The sequence below is a fragment of the Xenopus laevis genome, chromosome 5S (genome assembly GCF_017654675.1).
Source record: "Xenopus laevis strain J_2021 chromosome 5S, Xenopus_laevis_v10.1, whole genome shotgun sequence".
NCBI lineage: Eukaryota > Metazoa > Chordata > Amphibia > Anura > Pipidae > Xenopus > Xenopus laevis.
The window spans coordinates 60,849,724-60,874,839 of NC_054380.1; the positions used below are offsets into that span (position 1 = coordinate 60,849,724).

At 42.2% G+C, this 25,116-nt stretch overlaps 1 pseudogene; it reads left to right on the forward strand.

Annotated features, from left to right (window-relative positions):
• The window catches only part of LOC108717418, a 111,943-nt pseudogene that overhangs the window by 17,533 nt on the left and 69,294 nt on the right, over nucleotides 1–25,116 (forward strand).

Here is a 25,116-nt window from a genome sequence, read left to right on the forward strand (position 1 = left end):
TCTGATGAAGGTCTCAGCTGCTCAAATCTATAGACTTACAGCACTTTATAAAAACAATCTTTGATTACTGGGGGATTGGTTTGTTTCCATTTCAGTGGGATTAACGCCTTAGCAGCGTCCAATAATATTTGTGTTAATGATTTTTTGTATGTAGAACATGAGAGTTGCGTATTATGAAGTAAGGCTACCAGGGGATCCTCTTTGTTATTAGTCCCGGTAATCTCTAATATGACATTTCGTATGGCGTCCCAAAACGGTTTTAAGATGGGGCAACTCCAGAATATATGTAACAGAGTTCCCTGATTGACCTAACATCTCCAACAAAGAGGCGAGACCGTCCTGAAAATTTTTGCTAGTTTAGTGGGGTATTTGTACCATTTTGTGTATAGTTTATAATTAAGTTCCTGCAGTTTTGTACATGGAGATGAAGTGTGCATTAGCTGAGTGATTTTGTCCCACGTGTCTATTGGTATCGTGGTGGCTAAATCAGTTTCCCATTTTGATTTAAAATAGAGAGCTGGGCGTGGGGAAAGCTCTGAGATAGTCTTATGAAAGAAGGAGATCGCTTTCGGTGGAGCCTTTTCTCTGGCCCAAACCTGCTCTATTTCTGTAGGCTCTTGTCGTTGAGTGTGCGCTGGGAATATTGAAGTGATAAAGTGCCTGATCTGGCAGTATTTGAATCTATCCAGGTCTGAAATTTCTTGAATTAGGAATTAGATCTGTTTTAGTTGATTCCCGGTGTATAAAAAACTGGCTCCTGAGTGTAGCTGTCTCTTTCATCCTTTATAGTTATAAATAAACTAAAGTCTAAATAAATTTAGACCGGGGGTAAATGCTGGATTGCCAAAAATTGGGGTGTGCAAAGGAGGCGCATTAATCCAGTTACCTGATTTGTTCATTCCATCCAGGTTTCTAATGTATATCTTAGCTTATGATCTGTTTTATCCCTGTATACTATGTGAGCATGTGGTATCCATAAGGATAGCCGCGTAATCAGCGTGCGGATAGGAAATGTTGAAAGCCACAGGTTTATCTTAAAATTGTTAAATTTGTTGTAAGTTTGGAACTCTGTGAGTAAGTTGGGCAGGGAGATCCTGGGATTTTTGACAAAGAATATGAGATTGTCTGTGTATGCAGCTATTTTATGCTCCCTAGGGCCAATTTGTAATCCGTTTATGTCTGGGTTGGCCCTAACTTTATTGAGAAGGCTTTCCAAGGTGAGAATAAAAAGTAAGGGCAACCCTGTCATGTGCCATTTCTAATATCAAAGGATTCTGAAAGATCACCATTAATCTTCAGTTTGGCAGTCGGGCAAGTGTACAAATTAGAAACCCATTTTATAACATTAGGGCCTAAATTAAATTCCTGTAATGTGGCAAGGAGAAAGTTCCAGTCTACTCTGTCGAACGCTTTTTAGAAAGGATGGCCTACGATCTTAGAATGTTGTATTATACTAAACAATCTGTTGGTATTGTCCCTAGCCTCGCGAGCAGGAACAAATACGACCTGTTCCGGATGGACCAGGTGGGAAAGAATTTGATTTAGCCTCGTAGACAACACTTTGGCGTATAATTTAGTGTCGGTGTTTAATAGGGAAATAGGTCTGAAGTTACCTGGGTCTAAAGGATCCTTGCCTTTTTTTTGTATTAGCGTGACATGTGCCTCAAGTGCTTCTTTAGGGAGAGTAGTTCCAGTAGATATAGAATTAAATGCTAGAAGTAGGGGAGAGAGGTAATTTTCCATCTCCTTATAGTAGGAGATGGTAAAACCGTCAGCGCCTGCTTTAGTGGTTTTCAAAGCTAGAGTGATTTCTTCCCTAGATATCGGGGAGTCTAGAATCTCACGAGCCTCATTGTCAATTCTGGGAATGTTAGAGCTGCGAACATTATTCCTACATGCTTGTATCTTCTCTGGAGAGGTAGGGCCGAATGTATGGGTTTGGGGTAGCTGATAAAGTTTTATATAGAATTGTCTGAACACTTCAGCTATCTCTGCTGTAGTGGTGGCTAACCCAAGCTTTGGCCCGCCTGACTAATATATGGCCTAGCAGAAGGTGAGGCCCATTGTTAGGCCTAAGCGCCGTATTAGCCTACTATTAGCATTGAATAGGTTAACAAACAAATTCTCCATTAGAACCCCAGTCACTGATTTATTAGCTTTCCAGAAAAGGGAGAGAAAAAAAATGATTGGACCATGAGATGATGTCTATGTTGGCGTCTTTGAGGAGTGTGACGTCGGAGTGGCGTATAAAAATATGGTCTAGCCTGGAGTAAACATTGTGCACTTGGAATAAAATGTATAATCCCTGGTCGTGGGGTTGATAAGTTGCGAGGTGTCTATCAGAGTGTGGGCCCTGAGTTGTTTTTTAAAGATTTCTAGCTTTCTATATGAGATGCTGGAGGGCCCTGATGAAGTATCTACGAGTGGTTCCAGTGCAATGTTAAAGTCCCCCCCAAATATAAGTATACCTTGCTCAAATTCTGTAAGAGCCCGTAACATATCTACTAAAGCTTTGTGTTGTTCCGTGGGTGGGAGGTAGGCTGAAGCGAAGGTGTATGTAACATTATTAATCAGCCCTTTTACCATATTAAATCTACCCATAGGGTTCGCTCTCGTCTCTGTTGGAGTAAAGTTCAATGAATCAGCTATTAATATCATTGTGCCCCTAGACTTGGAAGTGTAGGGGGAGCTGGTATAAACTGCTGAAAAGCCTCTAAACTTAAGAGCTGGGACCTTATTTTTTTTAAAATGAGTTTCCTGCACCAAAATGACCTGTACCTGCAGCCGTTGCATGTCCCGCATCAGATTTTGGCATTTGAAAGGTGTGTTTAAGCCCTTAGTGTTGAGAAATCCAATGTGTATTTCATCCCTCTTCTTTAAAGCCATCGCATGTATCGCTGTGTCCCCCAGACTTTGGCCACGCTAGAGGCTGTAGGGAGGCAAGAATTACAGTTATCCAGAGAGACAGATGATCCTAGGTAGAAGGAAAGAAAAGTGAGAAGGAAGTAAAGAGTTTTTTGTAACATCCAAAAAGAGAAAATATCAACCATACAACAGACGTGAAGTATCCTAATGTCACGCCTGTGGTAAACCCTATGGTAATCCCTCAGGTGGGCATGAGTGAGGATGCCAGAGGTCCAGATAGGTCTGTCCCCGACCCAAGCTTTGGCCCGCCTGACTAATATATGGCCTAGCAGAAGCTGAGGCCCATTTTTAGGCCTAAGCGCCGTATTAGCCTACCCCCACTATTAGCATTGAATAGGTTAACAAAACAAATTCTCCATTAGAACCCCAGTCACTGATTTATTAGCTTTCCAGAAAAGTGAGAGAGAAAAAAAGGGGGGGGGGGGAGAGGGGATATAAGTGGGAAATTCAGGACTCCTTGAGTAAACAAGGAACATATATAAACGATCAGTAATAAGCATAGTTAAACAAATTAAAAGACCTAAATAGTTTAGGCAAGAATGGTGCTCTTCCCCATGGAAAAGATCAAAATGGTTAGAGTATGGCACAGGGGTCCATTGACTCAGAGTGATGTGTCCATGCTGGTATAAGCGAAAAGGACCCTGGAGGTCACGGTGACTTCCTGAGGAGAAAAAAAAAGGAGGGGGGATGTAAGTAGAGGGCTCGACACTCCTGCGAGTAAACATGCAACGTAGGTAGACTTTCAATAGCATGCATAGTAAGACCGTAATGATTTAATTACAGGTGGTGCTCTTCCTCAGAGAAAAGTTCCAAATCTTAGGATTGTAGTGTAGAGGTCCATCATCTCAGAGTTGTGAGAATGCTCTGGGATAAACAAAAGGTCCCTGGAGTTCGCAGTATCTTCCTGCCAGAGAAAAAATAAAAAAAAATAGAAAAAAGGGGAAAGAAAACAACAGATCTGTATCACAAGTTGTCAAGGAGGGGAGGTGTCCTTAGAATCGTTTTGTCTGATGTCTGAGTTGCGTCCATCGAAACTCCAACTCAAAGTTAAAGTATTATCTGGCTAAGAGCTGTCCCAAAAGTTAGATGCTCATTCTATCGAAGCCCCATGAGCCTGAGCAGTGATGTTCATTCCGTTCTGTCTGGGGTGCTCGTTGGAGTATGCCTGTGCCTCTTAGCAGGTTTTTGTCCAGCAGATCAAGGAATCCCCACAATAAGCCAATTCTCTCTACTCCTTAAGGTCCATTAATGGCAGGCCGATTTGTTCACAAAAGGCCTCCAGGTCACCCGGTTCTTTGAGGCTAAACAATCTCTAATTTTTCCTTACAATCAGAGCAAAAGGAAAGCCCCATCTGTAAACAATGCCCTTGTTTCGCAGGGCCGCAGTTAGGGGTCTAAGTGCCCTCCTTTTTTTAATGGTTAGCCATGCTAAGTCCTGAAATATGGAGACATCATAATCTTAAAACTTAATGCTTTCAATATTGCGTATTGTGCGCAAAATGTCCTCCTTTAATGTGAATTTGTGTATGCAGCAAATTACGCCTCTGGGTTTTTCAGCCCTCAGTCTATGGGTGCCTAGGGAGCGGTGCACCCAGTCGAGCTCAATGTGGGTGTTTATGTCTCTGCCCAGAATAGTGTTAAAGATTGAATGTACCGTTTGGCCCAGTTCTGCATTGGTTACAGATTCCGGAATGCCATGTATTCTTAGATTGTTGCGGCGTCCACGATTATCCAAGTCCTCCATATGTTTGCGGAGCAGGTAAATAAATTTGTGATGGTCATTCACCCGTTGCATTGTGTTATTGTGGACCTGTTCCACCACCTCCAGCCTGGTTTCTGCTGGTCGCCTCTCTTATAGCACGCAGCTCAGTTTTAATGTCTGCCATATCTGCTCTTTGCGATTCCCTGAGTGTCTTTGCCATTGCGCGTAGGTCCTCTTTAGTTGGGAGAGAGGAAAGGATCACCCGCAGGTCAGAGGGGACTGAGGCCGAGCTGAAGCCGGAGCACGCAGAACCGCTAGGGCTGGGGCTTCTGTGTGCTGCACGCACCATCTTGGGATCACGTGCTTCTGCACGGACACTGAATCTCCTGCCTAGAAAGGGAGACATTGTGCTTTGAGCTCTGTGTGTGCTGGTTTTGGAGGATTGCTCACCCTTCTTGTGATGTTTCCCCATTTCTCGGGAACTTCCAGAGGCTAAAAGGCTCTGTATCAGGCTTTCAGGTCAGGGTCGGGAGCACAGAGTGCATCCTCTCAGCACGCCATTACACCATGCCTCCCCCCAGCAATTGTAGTTTTAACTCCAGCTCCTGTAGGGCGTTTTGTTGATCACCTCTGGTATCGCTGAGTTGTCTTCCTCGAGGACATGTATCTGTTGCTTCAAGTCCTTCGATCCAACATGGAGTTGTTGGACAGTGAGTGCAATTAGATCTAGGCCGCAGCGATTGAGTATACCTTGCCATTTGCAGTAAACTCCTGGTCGTCTCTGAAAAATGCCGGCTTAAGTGTGATCGCTAATCCACGTGGTATCCTTTGGGCCTTTGCATATTCGGCTAGCGAGGAAGAATGCAGCGCCCATGATATATCACGGCGCTTCCGTTGCTCCAATTTACGGAAGATCTCTGTCTCAGGTGAAATAGCCCGGGGGTATAGGCAAACTTTGTGCTGCTTGAAGAATTCTTTTTCTCTCGGTTTCCGTGAAGCCGAAGGTATCTACTTTACGGTTGGTGGTAGCAGCAATATCCGCAAATTACATGTTTTCAGACAATTGTTTGTTCTTTCACAATTTTCTCATGCTCATCAAAGGGGTACATTCCCGAAACGTTGCACCTTTTTCTGCTAATAAAACGCAAGGGTATATCCCTGCTTGCACCTGCCTTGGAGTGCCAGTGAAATTCTTTTTTCCCTCACAATCCTCCCATATTATCAAACCCAGGTTGCACACTCAATTGCACACTCCATGACTATAATGGACAGTCTGTTGAACTTCTTGGCAGGTGTGATGTCAGTGTTCAGTACAACATATTCAGTGGGATGTTACCACCAATAATTGCCAAAGGTACTCTTCATTAGAAATAAGCATCCAAGGTATCCATCCTGTTACTGGGGTATCTCTAAAGAAGGTCTTTGAGGAATTTCCACAGGTTTTTTCAGATGAACTGGGCATTTATAAGGGTCCACCTGTGTCACTTAGATTAGACCCTGCAATTTCACCTATGCATATGAAAGCCAGATCTGTGCCGTATTCTTTACGTCCAAAAATTGAAGCTGAACGTCTCTCTGCATAAGGGGTCCTTGAGCCAGTAACACACACATTGGGCAACCCCAATCATGCCAGTTCTTAAGCCTAATGGTGATGTGAGAATCTGTGGAGACTATAAATGCACAGTGAATAAAGCTCTTAAACAACATCCATATCCCATGCCTGTCGTCAATCAACTATTATCCACACTAGCAGGTGGCAAGGTTTTTGCAAAACTTGACCTTGCCCAGGCGTACCAACAGTTGTTGGTGGATGAAGCTTCTGCAGATGCCCAGACTATTATCACCCATGTTGTACCATATTTGGATGATGTTCTACTAACGTTCTACTAATGGGAGCAACTGAAATTATATTGGTTGACTGCCTTAGAAAAGTGCTATCTCGTTTTGACACATCAGGCATTCAATTAAAAAAAGAAAAGTGTCAGATTGGAGCTACCAGTGTAAACTTCTTGGGTTACTGTATAGATGCTTCAGGTATTTGTCCTACGGAAAAAAAAGTGAAAGCTATTCATGATGCACCTGAACCAATATCTAAACAAGAACTTCAAGCTTTCCTACCACAGCTTCCTTGCTCACAAGGCAACGGTGGCAGAGCCTCTTCACCGCTTACTTGACAAAGGGGCTCCATGAAACTGGACTCCCAAACATTCAGAGGCCTTTCGCAAAGAGGCACCATTTACTCTAGGACCATGGCATCAGCAGAGAGGAACTATGTACAAATTGATAAAGAAGCATTATCTGTCAGCAGGTGTTTAAAAGTTTCATAACTACCTCTATGGACATACATTTGAAATGAAAGCTGTTGCAAGGAGTTACAGTATGTCTGGTGGCCCAGAATTGACACAGACATAGAAGATGTTGTACATCTGTGTGACACTTGCCAGAACTCTCGTCACAGCCTCCCTACAGCACTAGTTTTTCCTTAGGATATTACAAAAAAAGCCTTGGTCTAGACATCATATTGATTTTGCTGGACCATTCCAGGGGAAGAACATTCTTGTAGTGGTAGACTCTTTCTCAAAATGGTTAGAGGTCATTCCAGTGTCATCCCAGACATCAGCGGTAACAATTTTAACCCTTCGTCAGCTTTTTGCAACACATGGAATACCAGATGTTATTGTATCGGACAATGGAACTGCTTTTACTTCTGAAGAGTGTAAGACCTTTACGAAAAACAACGTAATTAGAGCAGTAACTATTGCACTATTGTCTATCTCAAGGAAATGGACAAGCTGAAAGAATGGTGCAAACCACAAAGGATGCACTTATAAGGATTACAAATGGGGACTGGTCAACAAGACTTGCACGATTTCTTTTATACCAGCATGTTACCCCATGTCCAACTACAGGTGTCAGTCCTTCTGACAGCAACGTAACTAGAGGTGGGTGGGCCCTTGTGCGGGACTTGCAGCCGGGCCCCCCGCCCCCTCCATACGCCCGGAATCAGCAGCGCGTGACCTGCTGGGGGACCCTGAGGGGGTGCGGCCCTGGCCCAATTGCACCCTCTGCTCCCCCGGTAGTTATGCCACTGCCTTCTGAGCTTCCAAAGTGGGTCCCTGCAGTAATAACTGAAGTTACTGGACCTGTGTCATACAAGGTACATTGCGAGGACGGGCAAGATTGGCACCGTCATGTGGATCAGTTGCGGAGGCATGTTCTGCCAAATTACATTACCTTAATGGACAGCATGGAGTGCCCCACTATGGTTCCCAGTGGCTCACTTCCAGATGAAGTGGCAGCCCCATGCAGCCAAGGAACTAATGACACCAATACTTCACCAGAGAGTGAATCTGCTTCTATAGAGAACTGTGATAACTCCTTCCAGAATGCCCCTTGTGTTCAGACTTCTGGTTATGAACGGCCAAAGCGCAACAGGGTGCCTCCAAGGTGGATGAACAATTACGCCAGCTAGGGGGGAGGAGTGTTGTGTACCACTAGAGGGAGCTGCTGGTCAAAATGTTCTTTCAGTGCTATGTATTCTCTCTGATAGTGTTTTTCTAGCCTGTTTTTCTCTTTTGTGCTCTATGGTTTGACATACTTCCTTCTTGAATGCATGTACAAAGTTAGCCATGTTGGAGCTCTAATAAACCAGTTGTTAAGCTTAACCAGTGAGTCCTGCACAACTTCCACTATGAACACAACAATAACAGAATAGACCGTAAAAGTGTTCTGGATTTTTGTTGGGGCACTGCCTCATCTATAATACCCAAAAGTCTCAGGGGACTTGATACCAGGAAAGGATAGAAATATAATAGTGTAACAGATGACTTCTGTTCAGTGGGCTGCTATTTTCGTGCATCCCCATATCAAGTGAAAGAATCCAGCTTCTCAATGTCAGGGGGCCTATCGGCTCCCAGTGGGGGTAGTCTGGACCGAGGAGGAAGCCCAAGGGGTTAAAGTCCGAGTTCATAGTACAATTTGGGATCAGGCAGAATCATAGTCAAAAGTCCAGGCAAGTGTTCAAAAGGCAGGCAGCTAAGGGGCGAAGTCGGGAACAAAGCAAGGGTCAAGATTCAGGAATAAGTCAGTATATATGTAACAGAATATCACCAGGTATATTCGCAGGAATAATACCTATAATTGGGCAAGGAACAGGTGATCTAGGCGCCCTTTTATTATGAAATCCCGGCACCAGCGTGACGTCATCATGGAGCATCACCGTGCCGCTCCCACGTGTTCAACATGGGCGCCGCCATATTGGATTTTCATTGTGTCCTGACAGTACCCCCTCCCCCATGGGGGACCACTGGACCGCCAAGTCTTGGCTTCTGGGGAAACTGTTTGTAAAATTATTTCACCAAGCGAGGGGCATGGACATCAGAGTGCTTTTTCCATGAACATTCTGCGGGACCGAAGCCCTTCCATTGGATCAGGAATTGTAGAGACCCTCTGGAGATTGTCGAGTCCACGATCTTTTCCACTTCATATTCTTGTTGGCCATCCATGGAGAAAGCTGAAGGAGAAGACTGTTCAGAAGAGAAGTTGCTGTTTTCACCAGGGAGACATGAAACACATTGGGAATTCGCATCTCAGGGGGAAGCTGAAGTCTAATGGCCACAAGATTGACAATCTCCACAATGGAGAATGGGCCAACAAACTTTGGACCCAACTTCGGTGAAGGCACTCTTAAGAGAATATTCCTAGTGTATAACCACAACTTATCTCCAACTTTGTATGGAGGAGAGGACCTGCATCTCTGATCAGCAAAAGTCTTGTGCACAAGAGCACTTTTTTCCAAACTTGATTTGGTTGCAGCCCAAATAGCAGACATATAGGCTGCATGATTATCTGCAGCAGGGACGTCAGACAAAACAAAGTCTTGTGGGAAGGCTTGGGGATGCTGACCGTACACAATCATAAATGGAGACCTCCCAGTGGAGGTGTGGCATGCATTATTATGAGCGAATTCTGCCCATGGGAGAAGATCGGACCAATCATCCTGACAGAGGGAAACATGATTCCTCAAGAATTGCTCCAAAGCTTGATTTACATGCTCCGCTGCCCCATTGGTTTGGGGATGATAGGCAGAGGAGAACTGAAAAGTAATACCCAAGTCTTTACATAAGGAATTGAGATCCCCTGTCAGAGACTATCTCAGCTGGGAAGCCATGCAACCTGGAAAATAAATTGAATGAAGAGCTGGGATAGTTCCACCACTGAGGGAAGTTTTCATATAGGGATGAAATGTGCTATTTTGCTGAAACGGTCAATAACTACCCAGATCACAGTGTTCCCTCTTGAGGGTGGAAGCTCTACAATGAAGTGTTTTGCTAAGTGAGTCCATGGACAAGAGGGGATGGGTAGAGGTTGTAATAACCCACTAGGGCAAGTAAGGCTAGCTTTGGAAGTGGCACAAATAGTACAAGCAGCGACAAAGTCTTTAACATCTTTGCGGATAGTCGGCCACCAAACTAGGCGTCGCAAAAAAGAGTTTTAACTGGACCAGGATGTCCAGCCTGCTTAGAACAATGGGTCTGTTGTAGGATGGGCAAACAAAGTTCAGAGGGTACAAACACCATCCCAATAGGAGTATCAGTAGGAGTGGAAGACTGACCAGCCAGGATTTATTTGGCAAATTGGGTGAAAAGAGATGGAATAATTTTGACATGAGGAATAATAGGTTCTTGTCTTTCAGGGAAATGATCCTATAGTGATAGTGCAACAGCTTTCCGATTCTTGGAGCCAGGGCGAAAGGTCAAGATGAAGTTAAAACGGGAAAAGAAGAGAGCCCACCTTGCCTTTCTAGGATTCAGCCTCTTGAGAAATTGTATGAATTCTAAGTTTTTATGGTCAGTATAGATAGTGACCGGGATCGAAGTTCCTTCAAGAAGTTGACGCCCCTCTTCGAGAGCAAGCTTAACTGCCAAGTGTTTACGATTCCCAATGTCGTAATTCTGCTCTGCGGGAGAGTATTTTTTGGAGAAGTAAGCACATGGATGTAATTTCCCATCAGCAGGATTTCTTTGGGACAAGATAGCACTGGCTCCAACCTCAGAAGCATCCACCTCAATGAAGAAGGGTAGCGTAGAATCAGGATGTTGGAGAACCAAAGCAGAAATGAAAGCATCCTTCAGGGACTGGAATGCTTCTATAGTTGAAGGAGGCCATGCGTTGGGTTTACCCCCTTTTCAGATGAGAGCAAGGATAGGAACAATGCAGGAGGAGAACCCCCTGATGAACTGTCGGTAGTAGTTCGCAAATCCAATGAATCTTTGTATCGCTTGGTGCCAGTCCTTGATCGCTAAGACCTGGGAGCGATGGCTTTCCAAGTCCTTGGAGAAGATTAGGATGTCATAAAGATACACAACCACGAATCTTCCTAAGAGATCCCGGAAGATGTCATTCACAAACTCCTGGAAGACGGCGGGGGCATTGCAGAGGCCAAAGAGCATCACAAGGTATTCATAGTGCCCATCCTGATTGTTGAATGCCATCTTCCATTCATCCCCTTCACGAATGCGGATTAGGTTGTATGCCCCGCGTAGATCCAACTTAGTGAAGATCTTAGAAGAAAGGAGCAGGAGCGCTCTAACCCCCTGCCGTATAATTAATTTATTGGACGATCTTTCCTTTAGCGGTCAGTATTATAAGCTGAAAACTCGCTCACCGCAATTATAGTTTGGTTCAGGTGCGCTTATCCCGAACTCTCCGCTAATAACACTCCAAAATCAGAAAGTGTGGGTCACTCACCGCTCCTGTTCAGTGGCCCGGGTGCTGCACCCCAAACCCTCAGCATAGGGGAGACATCAAGACGTGGACGATTAATGTTTGTGTAATAAAGTGAAGTGATTTTACCACTGCCTGTAGTCCTGCTGAGTGCGTGCCAATTTGCCGGTTTCAAGTCTTAGTGAAGATCTTTGCCCCTTTCAATTGGTCTAATAGTTCAGCGATCAGAGGCAAAGGGTATCGGTTCTTAACTGTAATCTTGTTAAGTCCGCCATAATCTATGCAGGGACTCAGACCACCGTCCTTCTTCTCCACGAAGAAGAAGCCAGCCCCTGCCGGAGAGGTAGAAGGACGAATAAATACCCGCTGGAGATTCTCTTGGATATAGTCTTTCATGACGGAGGTCTCTGCAGGAGAGAAAGGATAGGTGCAACCCCTGGGAGGCATGGTTTCAGGAAGGAGATTGACGGGGCAGTCATAGTGACGATGAAGAGGGAGGAATTCTGAAGACTTTTTACAAAAGACATCCCTGAATCGATGAAAGCAGTGCTGACAATAGTCGAAATGGCCAGACGAATCTGTAAAGGCAGAAGAAACCTGTGAGAGTTCTCTTGAGATTTAGGAGCAACGCCCCCTACATGTGTTACCCCAGATTTACCTTGGGAAATAGAACCCTTAGGCTTCACAGGACAGGAATTCCTTGTAGAAGGATGGCAGGGCTTTCAGATCTGTTGAAGAAATAGTCACCCGGTGGAGGGGATTAACTGGAAGGCAATGTTCTTGACAGAATGGACTCCAATGAGAAATCTGCCCAGAAGACCAATCAATGGAGAGGTTATGTAGGTGAAGCCAGGGGAGACCCAAAACAACAGGAACTGAAGGGCAGGAAATAATCAGGAACGACAACTTTTCTTTATGTAAAGTCCCAACCTGCAAAGGCAATTCCCCTGTTGTCGTGGAAATTATCTTGGACGTTAGTGGCCTGTCGTCAATTGCCGTAACCCATAGGGGAGTTGTCAATGGATACAGGGGAACATCCATATATTTGGCAAAGAGAGCATCCATGAAATTCCCGGCAGTCCCTGAATCGATGAAGGCAGTGCCAACAATAGTCTTAATGGCCAGACAAATCTGTAAAGGCAGAAGAAACCTGTGAGAGTTCTCTTGAGATTTAGGAGCAACGCCCCCTACATGTGTTACCCCAGATTTACCTTGGGAAATAGAACCCTTAAGCTTCACAGGACTGGAATTGGCAAAGTGAGATTGACCACCACAGTACAGACATAGGTCCGCCATACATCTTCGAAGCTCAGAGAGTCGGGCCATTCCAACTTGCATAGGCTCCTCTGAAGGAGTAGTGGAAGGATACTGGGAAGGTGCAGGCAACAGAGTTCTTTGGAAGTGTGGAGCCAGCGTAGGTTGAAATCTCTTACTGCGCTCCTTGTCAACTTGGACGAGTGTCCACTTTATTGGTGAGAGCAATCAAATCATCCAGCAGGTCAGGAAGTTCCCCAGAGACTAGGTCATCTTTAAGTCAAGTCAACAGACCTTGGTAGAATACAGCCTTGTATGCTTCATCGTTCCAAGAGGTCTCTGCCATTAAAGTTCTAAAGTCAATAACGTACTCACTGGCACTGGTTTCCCTGCCGGAGTTGCAGGAGCCGAGAAGAGGCATTAGCGACCCATCCCAGGGCATCAAACATGGTTCGGAAGGCCTGGAGGAATGCTTTGACATCAAAGGTCAATGGAGAATTTTTCTCCCAGAGAGATGTTGCCCACTCGAGCAGTTGCTTTCCAGATGAGACATCACATACCCCACCTTGGCATGTTCACTGGAATACTGCGAGGGTTCTGGCACTGTGTAGCGAAACCTCTGCAGGTGTGGAGGAGGGATGCGCAGTTCACCAGCTGATGAGACTGTAGCAGGAGGAACAGCGGCCATGGGAGGATTACCAGCAACTAGAGACACTGGAGGCATACAGGAAAGGAGAGTCGTAGTCAAAATACCAGGCAAGTGTTGAAAAGGCAGGCAGCTAAGGGGCGAAGTCGGGAACAAAGCAAGGGTCAAGATATAGGAATAAGTCAGTATATATGTAACAGAATAGCACCCAGGTACTTCACAGGAATAATACCTATAATTGGGCAAAGAACAGGTGATCTAGGCGTCCTTTTATTACGGAATCCCGGCACCAGCGGTGACGTCATCATGCAAGCCATCCGTGCCGCACCCACGTGTTCAACATGGGCACCTCCATCTTGGCTTTTCATTGCGACTGCCGGGGGTAGGATATAGACATTCACCAGGATCAGGGCTTGGTTATTACTTTTACAATGCAGTATTACATACCAACCATTGTAGTCTATATGAACATGTACTAGTTTGACAACCAATGATTTCTTAAAGATCGTTTTGGGGCTAAGAAAAATATACCCCCAAAATGAAATGAGGAGTGTTGTTGTGGTGACCTGGACAGCACCCCTTCTCAACCAGGCAATAATTAAATATTGACAAGAACTATAAAATGCAGAAACAAAGAATTCAAAACATAAACCAGCTACAAGTAGCAGTTCTCCATGCACCCATACAAAGGGGGGCGGGATATCTGAAGTAAATATTCAGTCTGGGATTACCTAGGCAGGCACATTTCACGGTTTGGTCCAATGTATCAGTATGTCATGTGGGTCTTACTGGACTATGGAATTGTTTACATACATCACCCTACAAACTAATATGTGTGTTATTAAAGGGGTATTTACTGCTTAGATTACATTTTGGGATGATGTAGACCAGTGCTGTCCAACTTCTGTGGTACTGAGGGACAAAATTTTTCTGGCCTACATGGTGGAGGGCCAATAATGGAAGCCAGTGTTGACCACTCCCTGTTTTAAACCACACCCACTTTAAACCACACCCATTTTACCACAAGACCACGTCCACATTAATTATGGTAGCACACCAAAAAAACCAAATGTTTAGTAAGTATAAAGTATGGGGCATTTCCCCGGAGGGGCAGTTAGCCTGGGGGGGAAGAGGGAGGGGGGTCTACATGTGGTGGGGGGTACAAGGTTTTTTTCTACAGGGTTTCCTTCTCCTTTAATGCAGAATGTGATGTGAGGTTGTGAAAAAACTTTAAGTGAGAGATATCATCACTTGCAGTGCTCATTTAGAGGTGACTATACAAGGGCATAAATTCTTAAAATGGCATGTAGTTCACTTACAATATACCAACTGAAAAGTGATAGTGTCTCATGATCAGAAGGATTACATTTAAATAAACATTTTTTTTTACACATTGTGGAGATCCGCAATCTCCATCAATTTTGGCGCAGACATACTGATCTCCCAGTCAGCTTGCCGAGGACACGGAAGATGAATGCTGTGAAGTCTGCTGCCAGAATCTGCAACGAGGGGTAACTATAAAGTATGGGGCATTTCCCCGGAGGGGCAGTTAGCCTGGGGGGGGAGGAGGGAGGGGGGTCTACGTGTGATGGGGGGTACGCGTTTTTTTTCTACAGGGTTTTCTTCTCCTTTAATGCAGAACGTGATGTGAGGTTGTGAAAAAACGTTAAGTGAGAGATATCATCACTTGCAGTGCTCATTTAGAGGTGACTATACAAGGGCACAAATTCTTAAAATGGCATGTAGTTCACTTACAATATACCAACTGAAAAGTGATACTGTCTCATGATCAGAAGGATTACATTTAAATAAAAATTATTTTTTTTACACATCAATTCAGATAATAAAAGAAGATTACATGAAAGGAATTCCAGTAAATCATCTGCAGATTTATCCTAATGAAAGACACTACTGATTCATTCAAAAGACAGCACACTTAAAATTATGGACCTCCGAATTTAAGTTACTGTTTACAGCTCTAAAAGGATGAAAACATTTCATTGTGTTTAGTATAACAATACAATGTATACATGTTTTTGCATATTTTGCAGTGTTTTTATGGCCTTCTCCTTTTTAACATTAATTACAACACTGATGCTGGTTCACTGGCACCAGTTCCCCATCCTTTTTTTTTTTTTTTTTTTTTTTTTAACAATTATTTTTATTGAATTTTTCAATTGCATATACAGCTGTGCTCATGCTCGATAAACTGTGGCATAATGAAATATCAGTGTCCATCAATCATTGACATTCATTTTACACATTGCAGAGTTTGAGATGGATATACATTGAAGATAATAACTCAGGTATTACATGTCATTACATCAGCAGATGTAAGTCATGAACTTACATACATTTTTGTATTCACCAGTATATGCACTCAATATATTTTCCCCAACCTAACCTGAACTGGCTGCCAACCATAACCAAACCGAGAGGTGTATTACCTTCGTTATCCATTAAACTCTTATATTTGTTAAAAGCTCTATCCTATACTCTGGGTTACCTCCATGTGCGGCTTCTCATCTTCCTACTTTTAGGGGAGGTGTTTAGCCGCCCAATCATTCCATATAGCATCAAACTTAGTCAGACAACCTCTTTTTAAGTACGTTAATTTATACATAGGAATATTGTTATTTACCGTAGTGATCCATTGCTTTTTTGTGGGCGCTGCGGTACCCTTGGTACCCTTCCAGTTAATAGCTATCAATTTTTTGGCATAAATAAATAAAGCTGATAGGAGACTTCTAATTTTACGTGTAGGGGTTATATTTTCCACATAATTAAGCAGAATAGGTAGAGGATCCAGAATTAGAGGGATAGAAGAAACCTCCATACATTCTTCTATAATCTCTTTCCAAAATACTTGGAGCTTGCTGCAGGACCAGACCATGTGCATCAAAGAAGCTGGAGTATGGTGACATTTAGGACATTCATCAGGAATAGTGTTGGATATTAAGGATAACCTGTGTGGTGTAAGGTAAGTCCTATGTAGATATCTGAATTGTATCATTTTATCCCTGACAGAGATTCAAACGCTGACTCCAAAACTTCTTCCCATAAATCTGGGGTTAAAGTTGGTATATCTAAATTCCATTTCAAGTATAGTTTGGGAACTATTTGCGGTATGGGAAGACTAATTAATTTATAGAATTGGGACATAGGTTTACGCAATCCCTGAGTATGTATATAGTCCTCCAATTTGGTAGGACTAGTTTCTATATTTGCAAATGGTAGCGTGACGTAACTGCAAATACCTGAAAACATTTGGTTCAGAAGACTAAATTTGGATTTTAGATTGTTGAAAGATAATAATTTCCCTTGGTCAATTATGTCGCCAATATATTTTATTTGATATTTTGCCCAAATTTGGGGGTCAGGGATCGTTGTCTAGTGAGGTAAGTTCGGATTGAACCATAAGGGAGAAAATTTCGAGCAGTAAGTTTTTTCTTTATGAAAATATTTTTGAGCTAGTTTCCAATCAGCAACAGTTTCCAATTGAGCTAGTTTCCAATCAGCAATGGTGTAACTCCTCTGTTTACCCCTACTCCCCTGTATAAAAGGTTTTTTAAGGCTTCTGAGGACCCTAATATATGAGATTCCAAAATGGTAGCTGCGTTTGACCCGGACGGAGACACCAACCACCATGCAGTCACTAGTTTAGAAGATAAGTAGTATGAAAGCATATTAGGAGCAGTTAGACCACCAGCTTCAGAGGGTAGTTGAAGGTTAGACAGAGAGACTCTAGGGTGATCATTTGCCCAATATACAGTAGTAAGAAGGAAATCCAGATTTTTAAACAATGAGTTTGGGATAGAAATCGGGGTCTGTCGAAAAACATAAGTAAATTTGGGCAGGAGTGCCATTTTAAATAAATTTATTTTACCCAGGACGGTTAATGGAATCTGGGACCACGCTTTAGGTTTTCACCTTCAACAATGTTAAGAGTGGGCTCAGATTCAAATCTAGAAATTTGTGTAAATCTTTATTTATCCAAATACCTAAATACTAAACGTATTCCATATCAGTATGCATAAGAGAGTGGTCTGGGAGGAATTGGTCTATTGGAAGAATTGTAGACTTTGACCAGTTAATCTTAAGACCAGAAAATGCAGTATGAGCATTAATTAAATCCAATGCTTTCGTAAGTGGTAAGTATGGGCTTTCTAAAAATAACAAAGTGTCATCTGCATACATTGCAATTTTTCAACATGGGATCCAACTCTTAAACCTGATACTTCCACATCTTCTTTTACCAACATAGCCAACGGCTCCATTGCTATAGCAAATAGCAAGGCGAAAGTGGGCAGCCCTGCCGAGTTCCCCTAGCAACATCAAATAATTCGGAGATATTTTTAATGGTTCTCACCTTAGCTTTAGGTTGATGATAAAGAGCCTTTACCCACTTTAAAAAATTATTTCCCATGCCTATAACCTGTAATATTTCACATAAGTAGTTCCATTTGACAGAATCAAAGATTTTTCGTTATCAAGCGCTACTATTACTCTATGGCCACTGTTATCATGATTCACTGCAATGTTAGTATATAGGCGTCTTAAGTTGACATCTGTGGACCAGCCCATTATAAACCCTGTTTGATCAGTTGAGATTACAGAATGTATAACTTGATTAAGGCGTTTGGAAAGTATTTCTGCAAAAATTTTTGCATCAACATTTATCAATGAAATGGGCCTATATGAAGAACATTACAAAGGGTCTTTTCCCGGCTTGAGAAGTAAGGTAATCAATGTTTCACTCATGGAACTCGGCAGTGCTCCCCCCGCCAATACATCAATGAACAACCTTTTTAATTTTGGCATTACCAATGTCCCATGTATCCCATACCATTCTGATGGTAAACCATCCAACCCTGGCGACTTCCCTGGGGAGAAAGCAGATATAGCATCCAGAATTTCTTGATCAGTAATTGGTTGATTCAGAAACTCCCTTTCCTGGGTCTCTAACTGGGGTAAAGGAATATCCTGAAAGTATTTGAAAATGTCCTTCTGGCTATGCTTAATTTTGGATGAATAAAGTTGTTTATAGTATGACACAAATACCTCATTAATTTTATCGGGGGCAGTAATTATACTATCTTGACTGTCCTTGATGGCTGGAATAGTAATACTGGCTCTGTCTAGTTTAGTTAACAGTGCCAGTAATTTCCCATTTTTTTTCCCCGGAAACAAAAACATTTGCACGATGATATAATAATTGTTTATTGACCACCACAGTTTGGGCTAGCGCATGTTTTTGCAACATAAGTTGGCAATTTTGTTTGGTTTCAGGGGTGGGGTTTTGAATAAAGATAGTTTCTGACAGGGATAGCTGTTTTTGGATGTCTGTTAAATTATTAAGAGCATTCTTATTATACTGCTTTATACATGATATATACTTCCCTCTAGAGTATGCCTTAAGAGTATCCCATTCAATCTGAACGGATGCTGTGCCCTCATTAATACTTATATGTTCCTTAAGATCTTCATTCACCTCCTCTGTTATTTTGGGTTGTTCGGTCCAGAAACGACTAAGTTTCCAGAGCTTATTAATCGGAGAGGTTAAACTAATACCTTGCATTAAAATTGGAGCGTGATCCGATATTCCCTTCTGGTAAAATTTAAATTTTCTCTAAATAACTGGTAAATTCAGGGTTGCCCAAAGCTAAGTCAATCCTAGACATAGTACTGTATGAGGCTGAGAAACATGTCAATTGTTTCCTCTCTGGGTGTTTGGCTCTCCATAAATCCGTTAATGCAAAAGTATTAGCCCAACTGGCCAGTGCAGAGGTAGAGCGTGAACACCCCTTTAACCTATCCACTTCTGCTTGCATGACTGAGTTAAAATCTCCTATCATTATCATTGGTGCTAAAGGGAGTGTAGCTATTTTTTCCATAATGTGAAATAGCAATGTGTCGGAAAAGGGGGGAGGGTTATAAACATTTACTATAATAAACATTTTGTGATACAGCATACAAAGGATAATTATGTATCGACCCTCTTTATCACATATTACTTTGCTTAGCAAACATTATAGACACCCCCCTAGAATATGTAGAGTGCATGGAATGATACAAGTCTGCTAACCAAGGTCTCCGAAATGCTTGTTGTACCTAAGTATCTGCATGAGTTTCGTGCAACAGTATAACCTGTGGTTTATGTTGCCTGATAAAGTTAAATACTAGATGCCTCTTGACAGGGTCTCTCAACCCTCGGACATTCCAGGATAAGAAAGTCAGATTAGCCATTAGGTAAGTCATCTTTCCCAGAGTGTAACACCATGTTTCCTGTAACCCAGAACCTGTGTCATCCTTCATAAGAGTCGACAATAAACAACCTGTATTCCATCTTAGAGATCTTCTCGGTTTGGAAAATGATTGGCCTGAACAAAAAAAATTCCCCACTTTCCCCCCACCCCACATGACCACCCCAATTGCGGACATGTATGAACCCATAAAAAAACACAAAAAATTTCCTACTGAGACGTGGGAATAGGAGAAAAATAAAAACATCTCCTGAATCTTCTGTCTTGAGTCCAGACCAGCAGTACACTGCCCAAACAACCAAGGAATAAAGTGGTGCTCGTTGCTCCTTAACATAGCTTATTGAGTGAGCTAAACTGTAGACAACTATAAAAGAGAAAATAAACCTCGTCAGGTATCTTTCTGTTGTGGTCGTCCATGTGCTCATTGCTCCTTAACATAGCTTATTGAGTGAGCTAAACTGTAGACAACTATAAAAGAGAAAATAAACCTCGTCAGGTATCTTTCTGTTGTGGTCGTCCATGAGGTGCCTCCGATGGCTGATCACTTTGTGGAGTATGTGGCATGTGTTCAAGCCATTCATGCGTCTCCTCTGGGTTATTGAAGAAATTCACCTTGTTGTCTTTGACCACCCGTAGTTTTGCTGGAAACATCATTGCATGCGTAATTTGGCGTTTTCTCAAAGATTCCTTCACTGAGGCGTACTTCTGGCTCTGCTTACGTACTTCCAATGAAAAGTCCGGATAGATAGATATTATTTGATTCTCCATCATAATATTTCCCGCCTTCCTGGCAGCAGTCAATGCAATGTCCCTGTCCCTGTTATTTAATAACCTCGCCACAATCGGTCTAGATGGGGCTCCAGGCGGAGGGGCACGCCCAGGGACCCTATGGGCCCGTTCAATCACAAATGTAGAAGTGAATATTTCTTGTCCAAATACCTTAACCAGCCAGTTTTCTAGAAAGTGTTCCATGTTGCCCCCTTCCACTTTTTCTGGCATGCCAACAACCCTGATATTATTGCGCCTTAATCGGTTTTCTATATCATCCGCCCGTGTCTCTAAAGCATTAAGATGGCGGGTCACTTGCTCTATTTTGCCTGGCAAAGGATGGACAGTGTCCTCCATATCAGAGATATGGCGCTCTGTTTCAATCGTGCGCTCTCTCAGCTTTTGCATATCTTGCTTAACCCTTTCCCTGCCAGCCATTTTGTCCTAGATGTGAACATCTACTGCCAAGCAGTTTTTAGATATTTTGCACTCTTTCACTTTAAGGGCCTTTCCTGGGGCAGTCTTTTATTTTACCCAGGAAAACAATATATTGTTTTTTTCAGGACAACCTGAACTTTCAGAATATACAAGAATGTTGGTGTAATTCTACTTCTGTAAAAAAATATAGGCTTCTAAGTGTACAATAAAATGAAAAAAATCATGTTTCACAAAGAACAATCACATATATCAGAAACATCATTTACTTTATGTATGAGAACACAGCTGATTTGGAAAGTTCTATGTTTCCTGAACGTGGCAAAACCAAATATATATAGTTTAATGGAGATTTCTCACTTGTATAGATCAAAATCTACAAGCAGTACACTACCAAATTTCCAAAGCACTGCTCCCCAAACGGCATACTTCTGATTTCAAGGCCAAACATTCCACTAACAGTAGGTTTACCCTAGAAAACTACCCATTATTAGAAAGAACAGATTCTGGTGAATCAAAAATGGGTAAATATATCGTTGTACTCCAAACTACAAAGTTGCAATTGTTTCCTAAAGTTATAATGTTTTATAGAAATTGGTGAATTTTTTGAAAAATGACCTCAAAGCTTCCAATCTACAGAATCATATCTCCCACACATCATTAGGTATCAATGTAAAACACCCAAAATATGAAAGCCTGGGGTCCACTGAACAGTTTGATGCCCAATATGTATAGGTGTACCCAAGCATGTGGCATATAGGGGCCCTAAAATGTAGACACCTCATTTGAGCTATCAGTTCTGTAATTCCAGATACTGCAAAATCAACACATTTGCATCGTTTTGGGGGGGGTAAAAGTAGAAAAAAGTAAGTTTGATGCCCAATATGTATAGGTGTACCCAAGCACGTGGCATACAGGGGCCCCAAAATGAAGACCCCCATATGGTCTGTCATTTTGGGGGGGTCAAAAGTAGAAAAAAGTAAGTTCACCCCAGAAAACCATATATTTTCAGAAAGTACACATTCCAACGAATCTAAATTGGGTATGCATGTCTTTGTACTCCAAAGTACAAAGCCGCAAACGATTCCTAAATTTGGTGATTTTGGTGATATTTCCAAAAATCCCCTCAAAATTTCTACCCTGCAGCATCGTATTACCCACATACTTTTATGTATCAAGAGAATTCACCCCAAATATGAAAGCCAAGGGTCCTCTGAACAGTTTGATGCCCAATATGTATAGGTGTACCCAAGCACGTGGCATACAGGGGCCCCAAAATGAAGACCCCCATATGGTCTGTCATTTCAGGCACAGCAAAATCAACACATTTACATCGTTTTGGGGGGGTCAAGAAAAAAAAAAAAAGAAAAAAAAAAAAAGTAAGTTCACCCCAGAAGACCATATATTTTCGGAAAGAAAACATACCCACAAATCTAAATTGGGTATGCATGTCTTTGTACTCCAAAGAGCCAAGTTGCAAGCCTTTCCTAAATTTGGCGATAAAAGCAACGGTTTTTACATTTCTGTAAATCGCCTAAAAATATTGCAATTGGCCTCATTTATCTCACCCAACTTCTTACATACAATTGTAAAACACCATAAATACTGATGCCAAGGGTCTACTGAACAGTTTTATGCCCAATATGCATTGATATCCCAAGGCAGCTGGCATGTGCGGACCCCAAATGTAAATAGTGCATATGAGTTTTCTCTGCTGCCGATTTGCCTTCTGTAAACATAGACCCTTGACTTCATATTATGTGCCTCAAGACCCTCCTAACAGCAAAGACCCCCCAAAACCATATGTTTTTGGAAAGTACACATTCTGACGAAACCAACCAAGATAAAGATGTCTTTCTACACCAAACTACCAAACTGCAAAGCTTTTCTAAACATAGAGATTTTTACATTTCTGAAAATCGCCTAAAAATGTTGCAGTTTGCCACATTTATCGCACACAATGTTTTACGTACAAAGAAAAATCACCCTAAATATGGACGTCAGAGGTCTACTGAATAGTTTGATGCCCAATATGCATAGATTTACCAAAGTATGTGGTGTGTACGGCCCCAAATGAAAAACGTGCATATGAATTTTCAGGCTGGCCAACTAAGCTGCTGAAAAGAGAACCCCAACTGTGCGTTATGTGCCGTAAGACCCCCAAACTGTAAAAATACCCCAGAAAACCATATATTTTTGGAAAGCATATATTTTGACGGATCAATCTAAGTAAAATATATCTTTCTATACCAAAGCACCAAACAGCAAAACTATACTAAAGATACATAAGGAACAATAATGCAAGGATAAAATTGCAATAAAACCACAAAAATTGTGCAAATCAATGAAATAACAAAATAACTGCACCGACAGCATAATTAGTGGCCGAAATCGATTATCCAATAGTCACGCTGCTGAAATAAACAGTTTTTAGGGGTAAAAAAAACACAAATTGGTGAAATGAAAAAGTAAAAAAAATAAAATGTGTTTACATGTGTGTACACTTCCAAGAATTGTGTGACAGTGTATAAGTGTGTATAAGTGTGTATATAAGTCCATATAAGTGTATATAAATGCATATAAGTGCATATAAGTGTAAAATGAAAAATGCAAGAAAACGTTTTTTTGTTTTTTTTTTACTAAAATATGTGTGTATGTGTGTATAATGTAGGTAAGTGTATGTATGTGTGTTAAATAAAGGGCTCTTGCCGTTTCTGGGTGATCTGAGAGCTGGAGAAGTTCTTAGAGAAGCTATCTGCAGTCACAGCAAGCAGGAAGTGTGTGGGCGTTGCAGGAACACGAGGTAAGCAGGAGGAAGCAGTGCAGCAAGGCAGACATGCGATTTGCTGTGTCTGCCTCTTTTAGGTCGGCCCAGCGACAATCCTGTCGCAGGAACGACATGACAGCCCCCCAGCCTCGTTGCCCAGGGGGCTGTCAATGCTGCTAAACCTCTTCAGAGGTGGCTAAAGCCGCTGATGCAGAGTACAGCATGTTAAACTACAAGCACATACAAGGTACGTGCTTGGCAGTTAAAGCCCTTGCCTGCCAGAACGTACGGTGTATGTGCTTGGCAGGCAAAGGGTTAAGAAACGCAAAGCTCATGCCCAGTTCTTCCAGTTTCTGCACCACAGTAGTGTGATTTTCTGAGATAAAAAGCATTACCTCCGACAGGGTCGGTTCGGGTAGTTGGGCCTCAGGGGTCGGAGACGCCACCGTCACCTTCTTTGTAGCAGCTATATTACTTATTGGGGATAACTGCATTGAGGAAGGTGCCTGCTGCACCTCCACCGATTGAGACGAGGCTGGTTTCAACGTGTCACCATCTTGGGAATCCTCACCCTCTAGATCCGTCAATTTTGATTTAGGAGGATTGCCTCTATTCCGCTGCATGGTATCTGTATATGCAGCTTGACCTGCCTTCATCTGTATTTGAGGTAAAATTCACTCAATATAGCTCACTTCAGGGTAAAAAACAGGGTATCTGTAGTGGAGCTCTCACCACTGTGTGCTATCTGGAGCTCATTCAAGCCACGCCCTCCCCATTCCTCTAATGTGACCCCACCATTTATTTTTTCCATAGTGAAATTATGTTATCTGGGACTTAAACACCCTTCACCTTTCATAGTGAGTGTTTAACAGGTTTGTTGAAAAGTAGAGGGACTTCAAGTCCTAGAATTCATCACTTCACAATAACAAGGTGTGCAAGGGAAATGGTTCCTAGGTGACAAGCAAATTATTATGGTTTCCTATCAATCTGTGGAATCCATTATGTCCATGTAAAAAAAAAGAATTGTATGTATTATGTTCAGATGGTATTTACATACAGTGGTGCTTGAATGTTTGTGAACCCTTAAAAACTTTCTATATTTTCATATGAATGTGAACTTAAAAATAGATCCTATACAAAAGAAACAAAAATGATTATATTTGTTCATGCATTTATTGAACACATTTGTAAATTTGTATTATGGCTTGAACAAGTTGTTCTACCAAAGAATTCTTAAAGAAGAATAAGGTGACTGTACTGGAATGGCCAATTCAAAGTCTTGGCATTGATTCAATTAAAATGTTTTGGAAAGGCCTAAAGGGAGTGGTTCATGCGAAGAAACCGACCAACATCCAAGAGCTGAAGCTGTTCTGTATGGAGGAATGGGCTATATTTCCTCTGAGTTGATGTGCAGGACTGATCAACCATTATCACAAATGTTTGGTAGCAATTATTGCTGCACAACGGGGTCACACTAAATACTGAGCGAAAGTAAGTAAATACTGAGTCAATTTTGCAACATGCAGATGTTATTGAATCTTTTTTTTTTAAATAAATACATAAACAAATATAATAATTTTTGTTTAATTTGTAAACAAAGTTTTCTTCATCGACTTTTTGGACTGGTTTG